The sequence below is a fragment of the Miscanthus floridulus genome, chromosome 2, assembly GCF_019320115.1.
Source record: "Miscanthus floridulus cultivar M001 chromosome 2, ASM1932011v1, whole genome shotgun sequence".
Lineage (NCBI taxonomy): Eukaryota > Viridiplantae > Streptophyta > Magnoliopsida > Poales > Poaceae > Miscanthus > Miscanthus floridulus.
In genome coordinates, this window is record NC_089581.1 from 48,736,009 (window position 1) to 48,755,943 (window position 19,935).

The window sequence follows — 19,935 nt, forward strand, 5'->3', positions numbered from 1 at the left end:
GGGAGAACGAGCATTTATGACAGCAGTATTTCGCTGCTTTCCTGCTGCCCTAGGCCCTCTTCCATGCTAGGCACATGGTGCACTGCGTTATCATTCATCACTCATCTGATAAAGAAAAAAGAAGAAAGGCACCACTGTTCCTGTCACGTCACTCCTATAGCACCGTGGTAAACATAGTACGTTTACCCGCTGCTGGCTCATTTCTTTTCCTCTGATCGCCCTGGCAGCCCATGCCCTGCCCTCGTGCATCTGTTTGCCTCTGTCACTGTCTTGTCTGTCTAACTCTGTCTCCATTGCTTTTCCAAGCCGAGCAGCGTTGCTGTATCGCCCATCGTCATCCGGGCCATGTGCTTGGGCGTGTTCGCTCAGGCGCGTAGCTGACGGCCACGTGATGCTGTCCCGCCCTGTCCCCCTCTCTCACGCACATTTGATCTTGCCTCCGTCCGTTCCCTTTTTCTCTGCTGACAATCGCGGACGCCGCTGCCCGAGCCCGTGCGCGGCACCTCTCCTTCCCTCTCCGCTTCCCCGAGCCACTCAGCCGCTGAACCCCGTGCCGAGCCCGCACGGTACCTCGCATCCACGCCCCACCGTCGCCTCCGCGCGCGAGCATGCCTGCCGCCGTGGGTACTGCGAGCCAAGCTCGGCCGCTCCCTCTGCTCTCTGCCGTGCCTGCTCGCCCCCTTCTTCTTCCTCCTCACGCGCAGGCGCACCTGCACCACCAAGGCGCCCTCCTCGTGCGCCGGCGCTCTCTCTACTGCCTGGCGCACGCGCAAGCCCACAGTATCAGCTCAGGCCATGCCCACCATCACCTGGCCTTAGTGCGCAGGCAACAAGCCGCTGCTGACCGTGCTGCTCGGAGCACTACAGCGCCCTCCCATGGGCCGGCCCGCTGCCGCTTATGCATCCTCAGCCGAGCCCCTTGGCCCCACGCTGCCGTCGCCGTGGCCGAGCCCACAACCGCCGCGCTCCCGCGCTGGACCGCGTCAGCAAGGCTGCCCTCGCCAGCTGCCGTGCCGCACCCCCACCGGTGCGCCGGGTCTACCCACGCTGCTCCACCTTCAGCCACGCGCGCCACCACTCGTGTTGTCCTGGAGCCAACCATTGCTGGCGCCGACGTCCTTCCTCTACTTCTCCTCGTCGCCGTCAACGAGAGCGCAGCCAGGTTTTGCTGTCGACCGGTGCTCCCTCTGCTCCGTGCGTTCTATCGGAGATGGAAGAAGCAAGGTGAGGAGGGCATGTGTCCAAGCAAAAGAATTATACAGGGGTGTCCTTGCAAAATACTAGACTCACTCAAATAGTGCGTTAGTACCACGGAATGATTTAGAGGAAGATTAGGGGCCTAATCGCTCAAACGCCATCGTTATCTGGTCCTGGCCACGTGGGCCGCCTCACCCTTGCTGCTGGCCGCCTGGGTCTTTGGCTGGTCTGCCCTGCTGGGCCGGTCGCGCGCCCACGCCTGGTCGCTGGGCCGTGCGTGCTGTCCCGCGCTTGGGCCGGCCGGTGGCCGTCGCTGCTGGGCCGCTGGCGCTGCTGGTGTAGGCGCTAGGCCGGCCTACCATGGACTACAGCGCCTGGGCTGCCCTGACCGTTGGGCCGGCTGATGGCCGTTGGTCTTTTTATTTCTAAAACGATTAGCTAATTTAGCTCGGGAACAAATTTGTAAAATCAATATAAAATTCTGTAGCTATCCAAAAATAGCGAAACCAGTTTTGTTAGTCCCCTAAAATCATGATCTACCTGTTAGTATAGTTTGTTCACATAGTTGGATAATATTCTTGAAAGCTATATAATTAACTTAAGGTACTTAATATTATAAGATATAAACTTATAGGGACTTCCATGATAAATTGATAGTAGTGGATCTGAAATCTTTACAGTAGGTTCCTAGCAATATTAGCTACTCACCATAATTTTTGTAGCTCTAGAATAATTAGTTGCTAGATAAATAATAATGTTCTATTGCGAATAAAGAAACAACTTGGGTTTATATAACTAAAATAATTGGGAAATAATGTCTTATCCGACAACATGGATATGTAGCCTAAGTACGGTCGTCGTTAGAACTAGCTCGTTCACTTGAGAGACGTAGAGCATATTTATACGAGTCACGATTGCAGTTGACTAATTACATCTTTGCATTGCATCGCATGCATATCATATAGGTATGATGATGGATCAACGGATCGATCAAAGGATGATTGGGAATCCGAAGATGGTGTAAGGGTATTCTCTCCAGGAGATGCTGCAATGGGCTTGTTATCCAGCTGATGGTGGATGATCTGAAGATGCTGATACTAACTTTTAATATATCTTACCCAGGCAAGCCCCGGTGCATAACCCCTACTTTCTGCAGTTTAAATTATATTTGTGCATTAAGTTTTAAGGAGTTAAATGAAACCGACTTGCATATATATATCTTTATCCTATGAGTCTTACTAGTATGACAGGATCGTGTAGATTGCTATGCTACAGGACTCCGGTAAAAGTCGAGTGATTGCCTGTCACTCGCAAGATATAGGAAATATGTTACTATATGATTATCACTTGGAATATATAAAATGGTGGAAAGGAAAATGGTGACCGAGCAGGGATATGGTTTGGGTATTGGTGGGTGTAAGAAGTTGTGTCGCCGCGGAGGCGGGTCATAGCTTGGTTACACCGTTTCTCCCTGTCTGGTCGATCAAGGACCGATCGTTGCATATGACTCTAGGCAGGTCACAGACTTATTATCCCAAGCACATACTTGTGTATGGGCGCTTGGAAAGCTTGTTGCTCTCTTGTCGCGGATCCGGCTCTTTCCGGACCGACAGTCAGGGTTTTATTTTGGTGGAGGAGGTCCTTGCGCCGCACTGAGTCCGGGACTCAGGGGTGGGGGCTTGGAGTCCTAGTTTGGACGGGGACCTAGACACCCGGGACAGGAGAGTGATGGGTTGGTCTTGCTTGTGCCTGGGGTACAAGCGGGGCGTGTGTTTTCGGGGTACCCAGCTGGGGGCATTGATTCACGAATCGCCGGGATATCCGGTACGGCTTGTCTATGGTTTAGCATCGTAGTAAGAACTGAAGATGAAAGATGGAAGATGGACAAAAAGGAAATCTGATTGCTTATCACTTGCTTGAAAGTAGCACAGGTGCTTACATAGAATGGTTAGCTAATGAACCAATGCGGCTATTACTAAAAATCAAATATAAGGACGCATGCTTAGTAATGCTTTCTGCAAATGCAACCCACAAACCAGATAGCCTTGCATATCCTTGGAGTCTTCTTTTCTTTTCTCCTATCGGGTAAGTCTTACTGAGTACAATTGAGTACTTAGGGTTTTATTCCCCCTGTTGCAGGTGACAAGTGAAGGCTAAAGCTGACCTTGTGTGTAGATTCCTCCTGGTGGGCTCAGCGAGGATTTCCTTTATGCTACGATCGTAGTTGTTATTTATAACTCTTATCAAATGTTTTTATAAATGAAAGTTTAATAATCTGTTGTCGTAGTTATATATCAAAACTTCACCATATCATTAATAGATGTTTATTTCCGCTATAACTCTGATCACATGTTTATATTCCGCTGTTCAACTCAATTGTTTATAACTCTGATCATATGATTTCATTCCGCTGTTATATTAATAAATATTATACTCTGATGTTGTATTAAAAGTGATATAAGAAATGGCTCAGAATGATGTAAGCTTTATTCTCTCATTTGTGATCCTGAGGGAAAAATGTGGATTTTTGGGTTCTCCCCTGGGGTGTGCTCGACGGAACCGAGTAATTTAGTGTTCTTCCTCGAGTGCTTAGTGTCTAATGGAAGATAAGCACTCCTGTGAGGCATTAGATTAGGCGGTTCTGCCACACTTCGTCTAGATGAAACTCTCGCGTCATAATTAACCTACCAATTTAGTAGATTTGCTGATGTGTCACATCATTAAATGAGAATGAAACTTCTTTAAAACTCACATTGACACTGGCCTTACGGTAAAAAATCAGCCCAAAACAAGATTGGTCAGCTAGTTGGTCGGTCAACTAGTTATAGACCTGCTAATAAATTAGCTCACTTATTAACACCCCCCAGTATTTGGATGTGCTAAAGCTAATCTAAATTAAAAAATAACTGGCTGACAATTAGCTATGTACGTTCCAACATGCCCTAAATAGGGATGGTAATCTAACCCTGTGGGGATGGGCGCCACCGGTATAAGTATATGGATACACTATTAGAAATATCTACTTCTATGACGAACAACTATCATTATTGAAGGAGCCAAATTCGTCATAATTTTAGTTTTATGACGAATTTATGACGAAAAATGGTTCGTCATATAAGTCACGTCATTCTTGTAATTCTATGATGATGTGGATAGATCTATGACGAAAACTGACTGTCATAGAACTGCTTTGGCATGTGTGGCCGGGGGCAGCCACACTGGTGGGTGCTTCCGTCGAAGATGCTTTCCACGTGTACATGCTATAGCTGGTTATATTGGAGATGGTTCGGGTACGTGTCACCTTTTTATTGCACAACGTGACCATCTCTGGTTCTTGCACGTTTTAGGTTCTTACTGGACCACATGTCGAGACCCTGTTGTTCCACATGTTAGTTTTCTATTTGCACACGTGTCGTGTTGTGGTTGGGTCACATGTCACTTCTTTATTGGACCATGTGTCGTATTTTTATTGGTTCACGTGGCGTGACCACAATACACCGCGTGTCTTTCTTTTACTCGACCACGTGTCTCGATGTTGTACGTCCACGTGTCAGTATTTTATTGGGCCATGTGTCGCGCCCTAAGATATCCACGTGTCTTTTTCTGATTTGACCATGTGGTAGGACAGATTTGTACCACATATTTTGTTTGTATTGGCCCATGTGCCTTGTCATGGTTGTTACACGTGTCATTCACTGGTTCGTTCACGTGTCAGATTCTTATTTAACAACGTGCCTGTACCGGATCTATCACGTGCACACCAATCATTACATCAGAGAAAATGATTTCAGATCTACACCGCTGCACAAAATGACTACATGCATAATTATATTGAATTTGAATCAAATAACAACAGTTCATCTTAGCAGCAAACTACTGACAGAGTTCACATATCAAGCTACCAAAATTTCACACCAAAACAACAAACAAACCATATGTTCACTGCATCAACAAGACTAAGAGTTACCAGCACTTAAGTGCATGATATGCTCATGGAGCTTATTGTACTCCTCTTGTTGCTGTTTCTTAAACTCAAACTCCCTATCAGTGTTTTCTGCCTTTCTCTTCAGTTGATCCACTTGTTCGGCGAGGATAGTTGAACTTTTCTGATGAGCAGCAAGCCATTCCCAATGTCTGAAGCAGCTTATCCTGATACCAACATTGTTCAAAGAAAAAGGTGTTGCAGCTGGCCTGGGAGAGGACTTTGGAAACAACATCAACAACAGGTTCTGCTCATATAGTTTCCATAGCTTCTTGCAAAAACCAAGGAGTAAACATTAGGAAGAGGATTTAAATTGCAGAACCAAGAGATTATTTCATTACAAGTAATGCATAGGTCTTCCTCAGCCTACTATCGATGGAGTTTTATAAGCACAATGCATAGGTAACATATTAAATGTTGTAATATTATAACTTCAAAATGATGGTGCCACTTTAGGCTCCTCCTACTTTTACTTCTTTTATGCCAATGGCTTCAACATATTTCAAGGAAAGCAAATGAAGGTACTTACCACTGTTTCTCTTGTAGCATCGCTCAGTCCCATGTTGCTACTAGTATGGAAGTTGTTGAAGAGTCCCCCTGCATCAACATCTTCATGAGGTCAATCATGTTCTTCAACGAGCACTTCTTGATCGTGTCCTACGTTCTTCGTGTTTTTGTCCTTCTGTTAAAATTGCGCATGTCTTTCTGTTGATACAAAAGACATTGCGTATTTGATATAAAAAGAGTAACACAACCATCACTTACATATGCTTGTAGGTGGGCAATATAGGAGCGAGATCCTGTACCCTGGTGGCACTGGACTTTTCCACGGTTTTGCTTGTTCTTCTCTGAGACTACCTATAACCACAATTGTGTTAGACTACAACACAAGTAGACCACATAAAAGACTAAACAAGAAATAAATAAGTTCACACACACCCCTTGTTCTCGGAACTTAACCACATGTGGACAAGTGCACACCACTGTGCGTCATTCATGCAAGACACAGGAGAGGTATTTCTAATTTCATTAGCGGGGACGCCGTTGAAGTAAGATCGCTTAAACTTGTACCGTGTCTGCCGTAAAATTGACAGGAATATACTTGTGCATGCTTCTTTTGTTGCTTCATCATTGTCATCAATGGCCAGCCTCAACTGCGGAAATGTGAATGCAAATTAAATCCATTACTAAGTTTCTCAAGGCAGAGTTGAATGTCAATAGAGGATATACATACTTATAGATAGCTTGGCCACAAATCCATTGAGATGTTTGATCCATTGCTTGTAATGTTTCTAGTGCGGGAAAATTGATACTTGAGACCTAACTAGTACACCAGCCTCTGAGGCAAACTTGATAGCTTGCAATGGATAATGTGGCCTTATGTTCCCCTTGACAATCGAGATGGGCATCCTTGTTCCCATTGATTGGGTGGTTTTGTGAAGCCCAATCCCCTTAGTTGCTTGCCTTGACTTCCTCGCTCGTCTCTATAATGGTACTACACAGTTTTCATACATTCAGATTGTTAGAAAAGTAACATGGATATCAAATAGTGTGACTTGATTTATAGACATGTCTAAGGTAGTACCAACCTTCGCAAGTTTGGTCATTCTTCTGGTGGGGAGGTGGAGTCTTCTCTTCAGCATGGCTAAGGTCATCTTCACGTGACCAGTCCCTCATAGGGCTTTGTTCGTCGTATGCGTGCTAACTTTTGGACCTAGTTGGAAGTACAAGATGCTACAACTCTGCTGGACTAGTTGGCTTCACTCTCTTGGATTGCCATCCCCTAGGACCCATATCAGTGCTGCCTTTTGCCCTACTGGCAGGGACTTCACTACGGCTTGTTCAACCCACAACCTGAAATTGGAGAAACAAACTTAAGTGGCAAGCATGTAAAAATTACATTGCTATTCACACATCAAAGAATTGAATTGCACTACTACCTAAACCAACCCCCCTGGCATCCCAACATGACAAGATAAAACAAGCACCTCAATTGCAAGGGGTACTGGCTCTTCTAAATCTGTATCTATATCACCATATCCCTGAACACGCTCCCCTACTTCAGAGAGATATTCTGGATGTCAATATGTAGATTACAAAGGCATTTATTGTGTTAACCTTGTACCGAATGTCAACAAAATAGTGCAGGAGCATGTAAATTAGGCGCCTAAACTACAACTTATATGGAAGCCATTACTCGAATAAAGCACATGTGAACTATAATCAACTAAGAAACATGTAACCTTGTCACTATATATCTTCATGTCCTAGGTCCAACCACTAGAATACAACACGCATCATACGGCCTTGTTTGGATGCGCATGTATTCATCTTGATCCATATGTGTTGAAGTGCATTGGAGTGGAATTAAACTAAGTTACATTCCAATCCACTCCAACACATATGGATTGAAGTGGATACGCATGCATCCAAACAAGGCCTAAAAGGAATTTGGGAATATCTTTCTATTCCTGGCTACGCTGCGTCATCGGCACCGCCCTCTTGTTATCATGGTCATGGAAGTGGTGCGGCCAACATTGACGAAGGGGTAGTAGATCCGGTGTGGCGGTTGTCAACAATGACGCTGGGGCTCGGTCATGACAAGTGCCGGCATAGGGGGTCTATTGGCATTGCTTAGTGTCACTACTAAGAACAGAGTTTGAAATCTATCCCCAGCAATGGCGCTAGAAATGCTTGTTGGTATTTATTAACGTGTCACTTGTTTTAAGTAGTCACCTTATTATAAACCTATATCTCCTAACATTACTTTACTAGGTTGTCATCCCTAGTGATGATGCCAGAGATGCTTGTTGGTACTACATAGCATTACTATTAGAATAATACTAAGCAGTTCATTATTAATTTATGTCACTAGATAGAATATATATATAAATGAAAGGAATCTGCAAGCACACAGGTAATATACCATTGTAGCACTTTACCCGAGACTATTTTAGGTATCATTATTTATATTTTTACCATAGGAAAGGTCTGGCACGAACATGTATTGATAACTTATACTATTGATGGAGAAATAAACCATAACCAATGTTCTACTCATAACAGGGGTAAGTCATAGGATAAGATATATGATAAGTATTGATCAATGATAATGATAATTCACTCAGAGTACTTCTTTCTATAGCATTAGCATGGTTAGGTAGAATATTAGAGGAATAACTCCTAAGTCATTCTTAATTACAAGTCAAAGCATACATTGATTGGTGAAATTATACCTAGTAGTCATTGCTAAGATCATCTTCACATCTACACATAAGGCATATTACTAAGGAAGATTAAGAACAGAGCTTGTTCTTCCTTCATAACCGAACCCTACGTGTACCTATATTCAGGGAGTGGACTACAAAGGGCTCAACAGGAGTGTCACATCCGCGATCTACCACAGGACTCAGAATATAGGGTGTATCTATAGGTAAACAACGTATAAGCACCACTCTTACACAATGTCGACCACTCACCCATGGTACCTTAGAGTGAGCGCTATACGAACTTATGCATGAACATGATGATAATCCAACTATACTAAGCATATAATCATAGTAGATGATGAACATTATAACAAAGAATATGAATAAGATGAATACTAATATTGTCATAACAATTGTATCTAGCATATCAAAATAGTGGAGGTACAAAAGAGAGGGGGTACAAAGATTATACCAACCACGCTCTTGACAAGATCAGGAATCCAAGCAAAGCCTGCTTGCCTCCCTCTAGATCTAGCCTAACTAGCTATGCCCTAGAATTGGTGGAGCTCTGAGGATGATTAGAGTTTCTATCTTCTCAAATGACTTGATGACTAGGGTTATGATTCTTCCTGTGAGGGTGGCAGGAGTTGGTATATATAGCCCATAGCATCCAACATGAGCCCTTGGCTCAAACCAACTTAAAGGACAATGTAGATACAACCTAGGATGCGGTGGAGAACCGACATTCGAAGGAGGGACTGACATGTGGGCCTAGGGGGCTGGTGGCAACTTCTTCCCCTCTGCCTTGGTGTGGAGTCCTCTTGAGTCTTCTAGAACCTTCTAGTGTCCATTTCGCTGCGAATAAGCGTGATTAAATCTGACATGTAGGTCCACCTTGACGGTTTTTCTGAATAAACCCTACAAAAAATATAGATTCACCAAAACTCATGGAATTTGTTAGTTTGAACCCCTAAACCTTTGTTGGTGATTATATCTATGCCCTTATACATGTTATATTGATGGTTTATAATGGTTGTTAACTACCATCAACAAACTCCCCCAAGCTTACCCTTTGCTAGTCCCTTAGCAAAGCTAAACTTAGTAAATGGATCAAGAGTTTAAAGATTTTGAAAACATTGACGCAACTCCTCAAAAGTACACATGCATTCAAACAAGAATTCTCCTCTGGATTAGAATGAATCGATCTGACTTTTAAACTTACCTATATTACCTTCAACCATGGGGCTTCTCAGCCTTTACTTGGGCCTTGAGCAATTGAAAGATAGAACGATCAAGTCAAGCACTATGTCTCAAGTTCTTTGCTCAACCATTATTCCAGAGTTTTTATAGGTTTTCAAAATAAAACTCAGAGCTTCCATGGTATGACACTCTCAAGTCTCTCAATATATGTGGTATTTGTGGATCCTCACCAAGGCAATAATGATGTTATGCCTTTCTCTTCCTACAACTAAGGCTTATGTGGAGCTCATAGGAGTGGAAATAGCATGAAAGAGCATACTTGTAATATATATATTGTAAAGTCAAACCTCGGATCCAAAGAGAGTTGAGTCATACAATCAAATCAAGATGTGCATGTGTGTGGATGTATGGTGGATATATATGGTGGCTAACCTAATTCTACTATGCTTCTTGAAAACATATCTCTCTTAAAACTTAAAAACAACTTTGCAAGAAAACATGGGCTATCTTATTCATCTTTTCTGTTTTTTCGGGCAGGCATCTAAGTACCCATTGTTTTCATTATCTTGGACACTTGTCCATGTTTTTTATCTTCTTTTTTTATGAATAACTTTTGCATAGTCACATGCTTCTTTTCTGCAACAGAACTTTTGAGAGATAGCAACAAGAACTTTAGAGAATTTATTTAGTGGATATCCTATCAAGAATATTTTTGGTGTTTACTCCCGGTGTAAGAGTAGTGCATATTTGGATGGTGTGTACGTGATCTTAATTTTAAGAGCATGACAAACCTCTCATAAGGGTCAACAAAACTTGACTAAACTCAATGCAATGCAAGCAACATATAAGTGGAAGTTTTCCTAATCTAAATACCATCTATGGCTCTGGTAGTAATTCAAGCTTTGTCATATAGGAGCTCATCATGTAGGATTTTTATGTTTTTCAAAAGATAAATCTGCAGAACTTTAGTACCACTGAGAACAAGATAAATAGCAGCTCAGACCTTCTCATATCATTCCATCAATTATCTAGACTTAGATCAAGCATATGCTACCCATGAGTTTCAAGTTCAAAGTAAATTCTTAGATAAAAACAGTCGTATCCAAAACTCAGGGGAATTCAAGGCTCAAAACTAGGTACTTGAAAGGAATTACGATAGAGCAACTATTTATCATTTCCATTGCAAGAGATTATCCTCAAAGTTCATTTATTTAGCTTCTAAAAACAGAAAACTAGACACACATTTTATTTTGTTTTTTCATTTTTAAGATCACACCTTACTATTATATATATGACTAATACAAATTCAAATTTTTATTTTGTTTTTATTATGTTATGCAGCTTTTTATTTCTTTAGCAAATATGAAGCAAAAATAAAAATAGTAAAACCAAAAGGGAAAGAAATACTTAGCAAGATACATGGGGGATGCTCCTCCCCTAAGCTGGATGTTGTCGTGGTCTTTCTTAGAGTGAGTCTACCAGCAGAAGTCTTTCTCATCCGTCTAGAAGTAGGTTCCTTGTGCAGTGAGTGTAGTGATGGTTTAGAAAAATGTACTTTGGATGGATGATTTTACTCTTGATCATCCTGCAAAATACTCCAACAAGAACATCAAAACTCGTAGCATGGATTAGGATATGGGGTTAGCGGTTAGCCATTCAGAAATTTGTTGTCCTTGGGGTTTAGATAGATTTCCTAATTGGCAAAGTTCTTGCAGGATGTCTATTTAATATTTTTTTGGATTTTCTTATTTATATAATACAGAAAGAAAATATGCATGAATGATATATATTATTTTTATCCCACCACAGTGAATATTCCCTTGGGCTTTTACACATCGAGAAAATTTTTCACATGGGGCTTAGGCTTTATAATGCAATGATGTAATGCAGTCATGATACTTTTTATCTTTTTTTTAAATGCAATGCTAATGCAAACAAGTAAATATGCTAAAGTGAAAAGAATTTATGCAATGCTAGAAAGTAAATATGGATAACTACCGATGTTACCTCATAGCCAAGGTTCGGATTTTTAAGTCCTTCGAACAAGACTTGGTTGGAGAAAAATCCTTTACTCTTCGGGTGCATCATCCAGTCTCAACAATGGAGACCCAGATGGCTGCACATCTTGTGACGGTGTCTCTGATGGTGATGTCACCTTCTCTTTTCATGACTGCTTGGTCTGTGGGCTTGACTTAGGCGGAGTAGGTTCATCTTTTACAACTTCTTTAGGTTCCTCATCTTCCTCCCAACTTTTCTTTGGGAATTGATTCTTTTGGTTTTGGGATGATCGACGTCTCCTCCTAGAGCGGGACTTCTTCGGCTGCTCATAAGTGGTATAGCTATTAAAATAACAACGTACCTTTTCTCTAGGGAATTGGAAGTGAACTTGTCTAGATCCAACATAGATGATTGCATTGGTAGTGTTGAGGAACGGTCTTCCAAAGATGATGGGCGTATCATCTTCTTCTTCACCCATGTCTAGAACCATGAAATCGGTAGGGGCAAACTAATCGTGTATTCTTACCATAACATCTTTTGCTATTCCTTCTAGAAATCGGATTGATTGGTCCGCCATCTGTAATTGCATATATGTAGGGAACAAAGGTTCATCACCGAATAAGTGTTCATACGTTACCTTGGATATTATATTGATACCCGATCCAATATCACAGAAGGTCTTGTGGAATATTCTTTATCCAACGGTACACTCGATCATTGGTACGCCTAGATCATCCTTCTTAGCAAGGAATGGTGAAGCGAGGAGGTGGTCGTACTCTAATTTGAGTGTGTGGATCATATTAACTGATTCTTCTTGAGGCTGCCTGGCCTTGTTCTTCCTCCTTCTCCTGTTGGTCTTCTTCTTAGTCACTATTGTCTCTTTGGGTTGGTACGTCGTTTGTGAATGTCCAGGGGATCACAAGAGGCGGTTCTTAAAAGAAAACTTCTCCTTCCTATCCTTGATTATGAAACAGATCTTGGCACTGTCCGCGTAGATGATGGCTTTTGCGGTGCTTAGGAAAGGTCAACCTAAAATAATGGGTGCCCTACATCTCCATATGTTTTCAAAACCACAAAGTCCATAGGAACATATGATTGTCTCACTCGAACAATGGCATCTTCAAGAACTCCCTTGGGGTAACAGAGTGACTAATCTACAAGCTGCTAACACATATTTATGTACAACAAAGTATCTCCATTAATTTGATCATAAATTACCTTAGGCATGATGTTCACACTTGCTCCGAAGTCATAGACAACTTTTTGAAAAATGTGAGGTCCAATGGCAATGGGGATGACTGGTCTTCCTGGATCACTCTTCTTTTCTGGCAAGGTATAGTCTATCCACCTTCCCGTCGATAGTTATATATAGTAGTATGCTACATTGTGAATATTGACAAGATTTGTAGTTTCTAGACCTTCCAGTTGCCTCGGAATCTTACCTTTGTCGGACGGAGGAACAACAGTAGCTAGCTGAGCTATTTGTGATTCTATCATTTTATTAAAGCTATGCTGGTTCTTAATGGTAGAAGCAAAGCTATCCATTCTATTATTTATGTTATCTAGAATTTTATCATTGGTAGCTACCTTTCTAGATAATCCCTCCATAAGTTTGGATTGGCTAGCACTTAATTCTCTCAAGGGTGGCTGATTGAAATTATTAAAATTATTACCTTGATAGTTAACTTGGTAATTAGCTTGGTAGTTTAGTCTCTGTTGCTGATTCCATCCTTGATTCTGCTGAGGACGAAAGTAGTTACTGTTGTTGACAAAGTTCACATCCTCTTGGGTTTTAGGACAGTTGTTCCCTAAATGCCTAGTATTTCCACACTCTTCACATGTCATGCGAGAATCTTGAATGTGCATGACTTCTTGCTTCTCATTGGCTCAGTCTTCAAGCTTCTTCATCAGTAGGTCCATCTTAGCAAACAACATGTCTACCTCCTTGAGTTGATGCATACCTCCACCCCTCTTGTGGGTCTGAAGACGTTCTTTATTCCAACCTTGGTTGGTGGCCATCTTCTCCACAAGAGCTGTTGCAGCTGGTATTGTGAGTGACTTGAATGCACCTCCAGTAGCAGCATCCATAGTCTCACGGGTACTATTGGTCAACCCATGGTAGAAAGTCTACATGAGTAGCCGATTCTCCATCCCATGATGAGGACATTCCATAATGTAATCTTGAAAGCGTTCCCATGCCTTAGGGACATCTTCATCATGTTGCTACTAAAAACTTGAAATTCTCCCATGTAGAGCATTGGTGTTTCCTATGGGAAAGAACTTGGCTAGGAAGACAGTGGAGCAGTTATCCCATGTAGTATTTCTATCTTTGTTGACATAGAACCATTGCTTCACCTTTCCCAAGAGTGAGAATGGGAAGAGGCGAAGTAATATGGCATCTTGGGTTAATCCTTTGATGGTAAAAGTGTTGCAGATCTCCAGAAAGTGTTGGACATGTGCACTTGCATCTTCATGTGCCTTTCCACTAAACTGACTTGCTTGCACCATGTTGATGAAGGATGGCTTGAGCTCGAATCCATTATCTCCGACATTGACTGTCGGTCCAGTATGGATGTTAGCCATAGTTGGAGCAGAAAATTCATGGAGAGTCCTATTAGCCATAGCTTCAAATTCAGGTGTTAAGCTTCGCCTTATATGGTTGTTTTCCGACTTTAAAGCTGGAACTTTCTTGAGTTTAGCTCTAGTCCTCCTGATTAATGCTTCTGAATCTTCAGCGTAGTTTGTTGGAAGGTCAAAACTGGTCATACATTACCCTGCATAAGATACATAAGTAGACAAAACAAGGGTACACTACAAGAAATGTGCCAATTTATGACAATTCATTTAAGTCATAATATATGGAATTTTTGTCAAATATCAATATTTGTGACACCAACATGACGAAAACATGTGTCCAAAACCATGCACCTTAAACTATGTTTTGTGATGTTTATATGTTCACATCATACATTTATGACATTGGTTTTGAAGTCACAAAGCTTTATGACATTTGATTTTAAGTCACAACTTACACCATACCACATAACAGGATCATTCCAATTTGCATTTCATTTTTAGCCCAAATTTTAATTTGCATATCTCATCTATATTCAAATTACACAATCTTGAGCAAATCCCATGTAGCAAAAAATTACAATATCAAACTTGGTAGTAATATGCATCATACATCATGTTACATCTAAGTCACAAGTCCAAAATGACACCAACAACATACATTTCTTCTTGAACATTCATCAAACTAAAGCTTTTTGCTTCATCGAGATACCCTCTAGGCCAAACTATTAACCTCTAAGGTAGCACCCTACAACCACAAACTACAAACATTAGTCAAAGAAATAAAGATTTGAGTAAAAGATATAAAGATTCATGTCAACTCTAGGTTCATGCATATGTATTGGACGACATCAAGCTCCTAGTTCAACATATATCAACATACATTACATTGCAATTTTTCTAGTTGAAGGAAATTTAGATATGAGCATAGGAAAAATTTATTTATGAATCATACCATAACTTCTAAAAGTCATCCCAAGATCTGAGCATAGGTAAAAATTTTGCTCTATTTGCAAATTAGTTTTTTTCAAGTGCGTTTAGAAATGAATAAGGTAAGAAATAGTACAAGAAATCAATATATGGATGGTGTCATGTATCGATATTAGGGATACCCAAAGCAAGAAAGTTAACACCCACGCTGACTTCCCCAGATGGCTTGAGACGTATTAAAAGGTGTCGCTTGACCTCAAGGTCACGGGCTCTGTCTCGCCCGATCCCTTAGGTACGGGCTCCGTCTCGCCCGACCCCAAGGACGTGGTTTCCATCTTGCCCAACCTCAAGGCCACGGGCTTCTGTCTCACCCGACCCCTTAGGAGCGGGCTCCATCTCACCCGACCTCAAGGATGCGGGTTCCATCTCGCTCGACCCCTTGGGTATGAGCTCCGTCTCACCCAAGGTCACGGGCTCTGTCTCACCCAACCTCGAGAACATGGGTTCCGTCTCATCCGATGGGGACCCATACCGCCATCAACCACTCTAGGTCCAAGCGTATGGGCCTGGGTCAAAACTCTAACATTAGGGAATAGGTTGGCATGCCTCGATGTAACCCATGGCCATGATAGGCCATACCTAGGGATTCATATCAAGAATAGTGCCGGACGTGCCGGTGCTGTTCTGCCTAATCCTTCTACAGATGCTGACAGGCGCATTAGTTCACCACGACATTCGCTAGGACGGAGTGGAATGCCATGACCGGTAGATGACGCCTGTGCATGGTTCCAGTGACGAATAGGGCCATGACATGGAGCCATCCCTATTGACATCTATAGGATCAGCGGGACCTGCATGAAGGAGAAGAAGGATCCGGCGACCCTAGAAGCCTTCTCTCCCTTGTTCTTCTACTTTTCCTCCTCTATAACCCGTGCTTTCCCTTCACCTATAAAAGGGGAAGCAGGGCGCCCCTACCGGGGAGATGGAAAGAAACATAAGAGCATGACATGAGCACACGACTGAGTGACAATTGAGCTCTTAGCACCCATTCACTCCTTCCACCAAAGACTTGGGATCCTTTCCCTCTCTCGCCTATTTGTAACCCCTACTTCAAACCAAGTGCTGGTAACACGAGCAGTAGCAAACTGGACGTAGGGACATTTTGCCCGAACTAGTATAAACCCTTGTGTCCTCTAAGCACACCATCCGAGCCAGATGCACAAATATAAATTTACATGTTGGTGGTCCAAAAATATCGATAGTGCACATCTCGACGTCCACATCAAGCCTTAGATGGCTAGTCACGGGGTTAGCTAGGTCCTGGGCATGCACGTGCACTTCGAGAACCTTGACTTCATTGTTATGATGGAGGGAGTGTTGGCATAGGTTCCCACCGTCATCCAGCCTCTCCACTCCACTGGCCTAGACACGATCACCGAGGTGCTTGAGGAGCTATAGCTGCATGCACCAGAGGCCCACACCCTTAGGAGCGACCAACTCCTTGGCTTTGATTATGGGAGGATAGAGTGCTAGCTTAGTGCCTTCCTAGGACCCTAACCATCTTGGGAGGACCTACGTCGTGTCACCTTCTTGTTCACCAATGTCATGACGCAACTTGCCGGAGGAGAGCTACTCTCCCTGGAATACCTCATCTAGAGCACCCCGACAGCGCTCCCATTCGGTCTATGCCACGCCATAGAGACCGTTGGCCACCTTGTGGCGTAGCACACGCCCCCATCCCCTATGAACGACGAGTTCATGGGGACAACTGAATACATCGTGGAATCTTTCCATGACCTTCTTGTGGGAGAATCAGAGTCACCCTCTAACTCTAACACTAGCAGGGGGAGCCATCACCTCTCACAAGAATGTTTCATGGCAGGTACCCTTGAGGGATACATTGAAAGCATCCACAAGGGAAGGGCTACCCCAACAGATGACCTTGATGATGAGGTCAAGGGGGACGCAGGGGCCTCATGTCACCTATAGGTAGAGCAGTTGAGGGCATGGCACTAAGAGCTCAAAGAAGCATGACTCTAGCTCAAGTAGGAACACGAGGAGCTCGAGCGAGAGATCGAGCGCCATGGAGACGATGGGTGTGCATGCGCCGTGGCCCATGATGTGAATCAGAGGATCATCGAGGATGATGAAGCCCTCCCACACTTCACCCGGGCAAGCCAGAACATCGCTACCATAGAGGCCTTGCTCTAGGTGCTTCCAGGGCCCACGGTGCCCAAGGATCGTCGCCCATCTTGAGATTTGCATGCTACTCGAGCATGTAGTGGCACAGCAGGCTGAGAGCTCGCTGTCCCGATGATGCGAGCTCAGCGCTAGCCAGCGTGTGCCCTTAGAGCAAATCGATAGGGACATGTCAGTCCACCCGGCACAGCAATGCGGTAGGCCACATGCCGTGGCCTCGATGCATGAGCGTCTCAGCCTCCACCATGACATGAGCGACACCTAGGATGCCCATAGGCGTGCCCATGGTAATGAGACAGAGGAGTCTAGCCATGGCTACCACCATCGCCGTGGTGGATGCTACGACAGTGGCGAGGACCAAAGCCCAAGCCTTGACTTGCTGGGACCTCAGGCCTTTGGCCGACACATCCTTAGCGTCGTCTTCCCACTGCGGTACCGACCGCCAACCAACATCTTGAAATACTCTAGGGAAACAAACCTGGACTATGGCTCAAGGATTATCGGCTTGCTTGTCAAGCCGGTGGAGCAGATAGTGACAATTTCCTTATCCACAACCTTCCATTATTCCTGGCTGATTCAGTGCGAACGTGGTTCCGCCCAACTGAATCCAAAGTTGGGCAGACCTAAAAGAAATCTTCGTGGGAAACTTTTAGGTCACATACGCATGTCCTAGGAACCCATGGGATCTAAAAAACCATCGATAGAAGTCTAGGGAAACTCTTCGTGGGTACATCCGACGCTTCTCCCGGTAGTGCAATGAGCTGCTCGACATCGCCGACACCGACATCATAGGAGCTTTCCTGTCTGGGATCACCTGTGAGTCCCTAGTTCACAAGCTAGGACATAGGGGCCTACGAACCACCAAGGAGCTAGTCGACATCACCACCAGCCATACCTTGGGCGAGGAGCTGATCAGGGCAATTTTCTACCACCCCAAGGGCAAGGGAAAGCTAGATGAGGACGCCGGTGAAGGCGCCTCCAACTACCCCAATAAGAAGAAGAACAAGCAGAGGTGCGAGGGCTCACTCGTGGCCTCTGCCGACCACAAGGGGGTCAGAAGCCCGCCGAGGGTACCCTAGACCACTTTGAGAAGCTGCTCAAAGGGCCATACCTGAACCATGTTTTCCCTATCAAGCACCTATACAAGGACTACATCCTCATAAAGCAGATCTTGTCTGGAGGCTCCAACAAGGGGGAGCATATTAAGGAGCCCAAGCCAACTATTGACGACGCTAAGGGGAAGGATGGTAGATTTTCGACACTGGATGGTTGCCTCATGATCTTCAGAGGGCCAGTGGCCTATGACTCCAAGGGCTACCAATAGCTTATGTGCCACGAGGTCTATACGGATGAGCTGGCTGTGCCTTTTTTCCTCCAATGGTCGAAGTCCACCATAACCTTTGATCGGACCAACCACCTAGAAAGTGTCCACAGCCGAGAAGATACCCGCTCGTGGTCAACCCGATCATCGGCACGAAGCGGCTCACCAAGGTGCTGATGGATGGAGGCAGCGGCCTCAACATCATGTACGCTAAAATGCTCGACACCATGGGCATCGACCGATCACGCATCTGACTGACTAGGGCACCTTTCCATGACAACGTACCTAGAAAGCTAGTCGTGCCACTTGGGTAGATCAATCTGCCCATCACCTTTAGGAATCTGACCAATTATAGGATAGAGACCCTTACCTTCGAGGTGGTTGGGTTCCACAGGACCTACCACACCATCCTAGGATGTCCATGCTACGCGAAGTTCATGGCTATCCTCAACTACACCTCTTTGAAGTTGAAGATGTTGGGTCCATGCAGGGCCATCACCATTGGCACCTCCTTCCAGTGCACCTACGAGTGCGAGGTCAAGTGCTACGAACACGCTGTGATAATTGTTGCCTCCAAAGAGCTTGCGACCATTAGGGAGGAGGTCGTCGAAGAAGGGCCCGACCCCAAGTGATTGGCTAGGTCTTTTGAGCCTGTAGAGGGTGCCAAGGAGGTCCTCATAGACCCTAGCAGCTCTGATGGCAAAGTGGTGCCATTGGCACCATGCTTTCCTTGAAATAGGAAAGCATGCTCGCCGACTTCCTCTGCACCAGTAGAGACATCTTTGCATGGAGACCCTCAGACATGCTAGGCATTCCGAGAGAAGTCATTGAGCATGCCTTGAAGATCAGGCTAAGCTCGAAGCTGGTGAAGCCGTGCCTATGTCACTTCGATGAGGAGAAATGCAGGGCCATCGATGAGGAGATTGCAAAGCTTTTGGCGGCTAGGTTCATCAAGGAAGTATACCACCCCGAGTGGTTAGCCAATCCCATTCTTGTACGAAAAAGTAGTGGGAAATGGAGAATGTGTGTTGACTACATAGGTCTCAACAAAGCATGTCCAAAGGATCCATTCCCTTTGCCACGCATAGACCAAGTAGTCAACTTGACCTTAGGGTACAAAACCCTCTGTTTCCTTGATGCATACTCTAGGTACCATCAAATCATGCTGAAAGAGTCCGACTAGCTCATGACATCTTTCATTGCCCCATTTGGATTGTTCTGCTACATCACAATGCCATTCGGTCTGAGAAACGCGGGGGCTACGTATTAGCATTGTATGCTCAAGTGTTTTGGTGACCTCATTGGGCAAACCGTTGAGGCCGACA

General features: G+C 44.1%; 1 non-coding gene across 1 annotated transcript; it reads left to right on the forward strand.

Annotated features, from left to right (window-relative positions):
• Nucleotides 1-13,735: 13,735 nt before the first annotated feature.
• Nucleotides 13,736-13,844, forward strand: LOC136540943 (small nucleolar RNA R71). The gene has a single exon (XR_010780060.1). It is a non-coding gene; the product is annotated as a small nucleolar RNA R71 (small nucleolar RNA).
• Nucleotides 13,845-19,935: the final 6,091 nt, after the last annotated feature.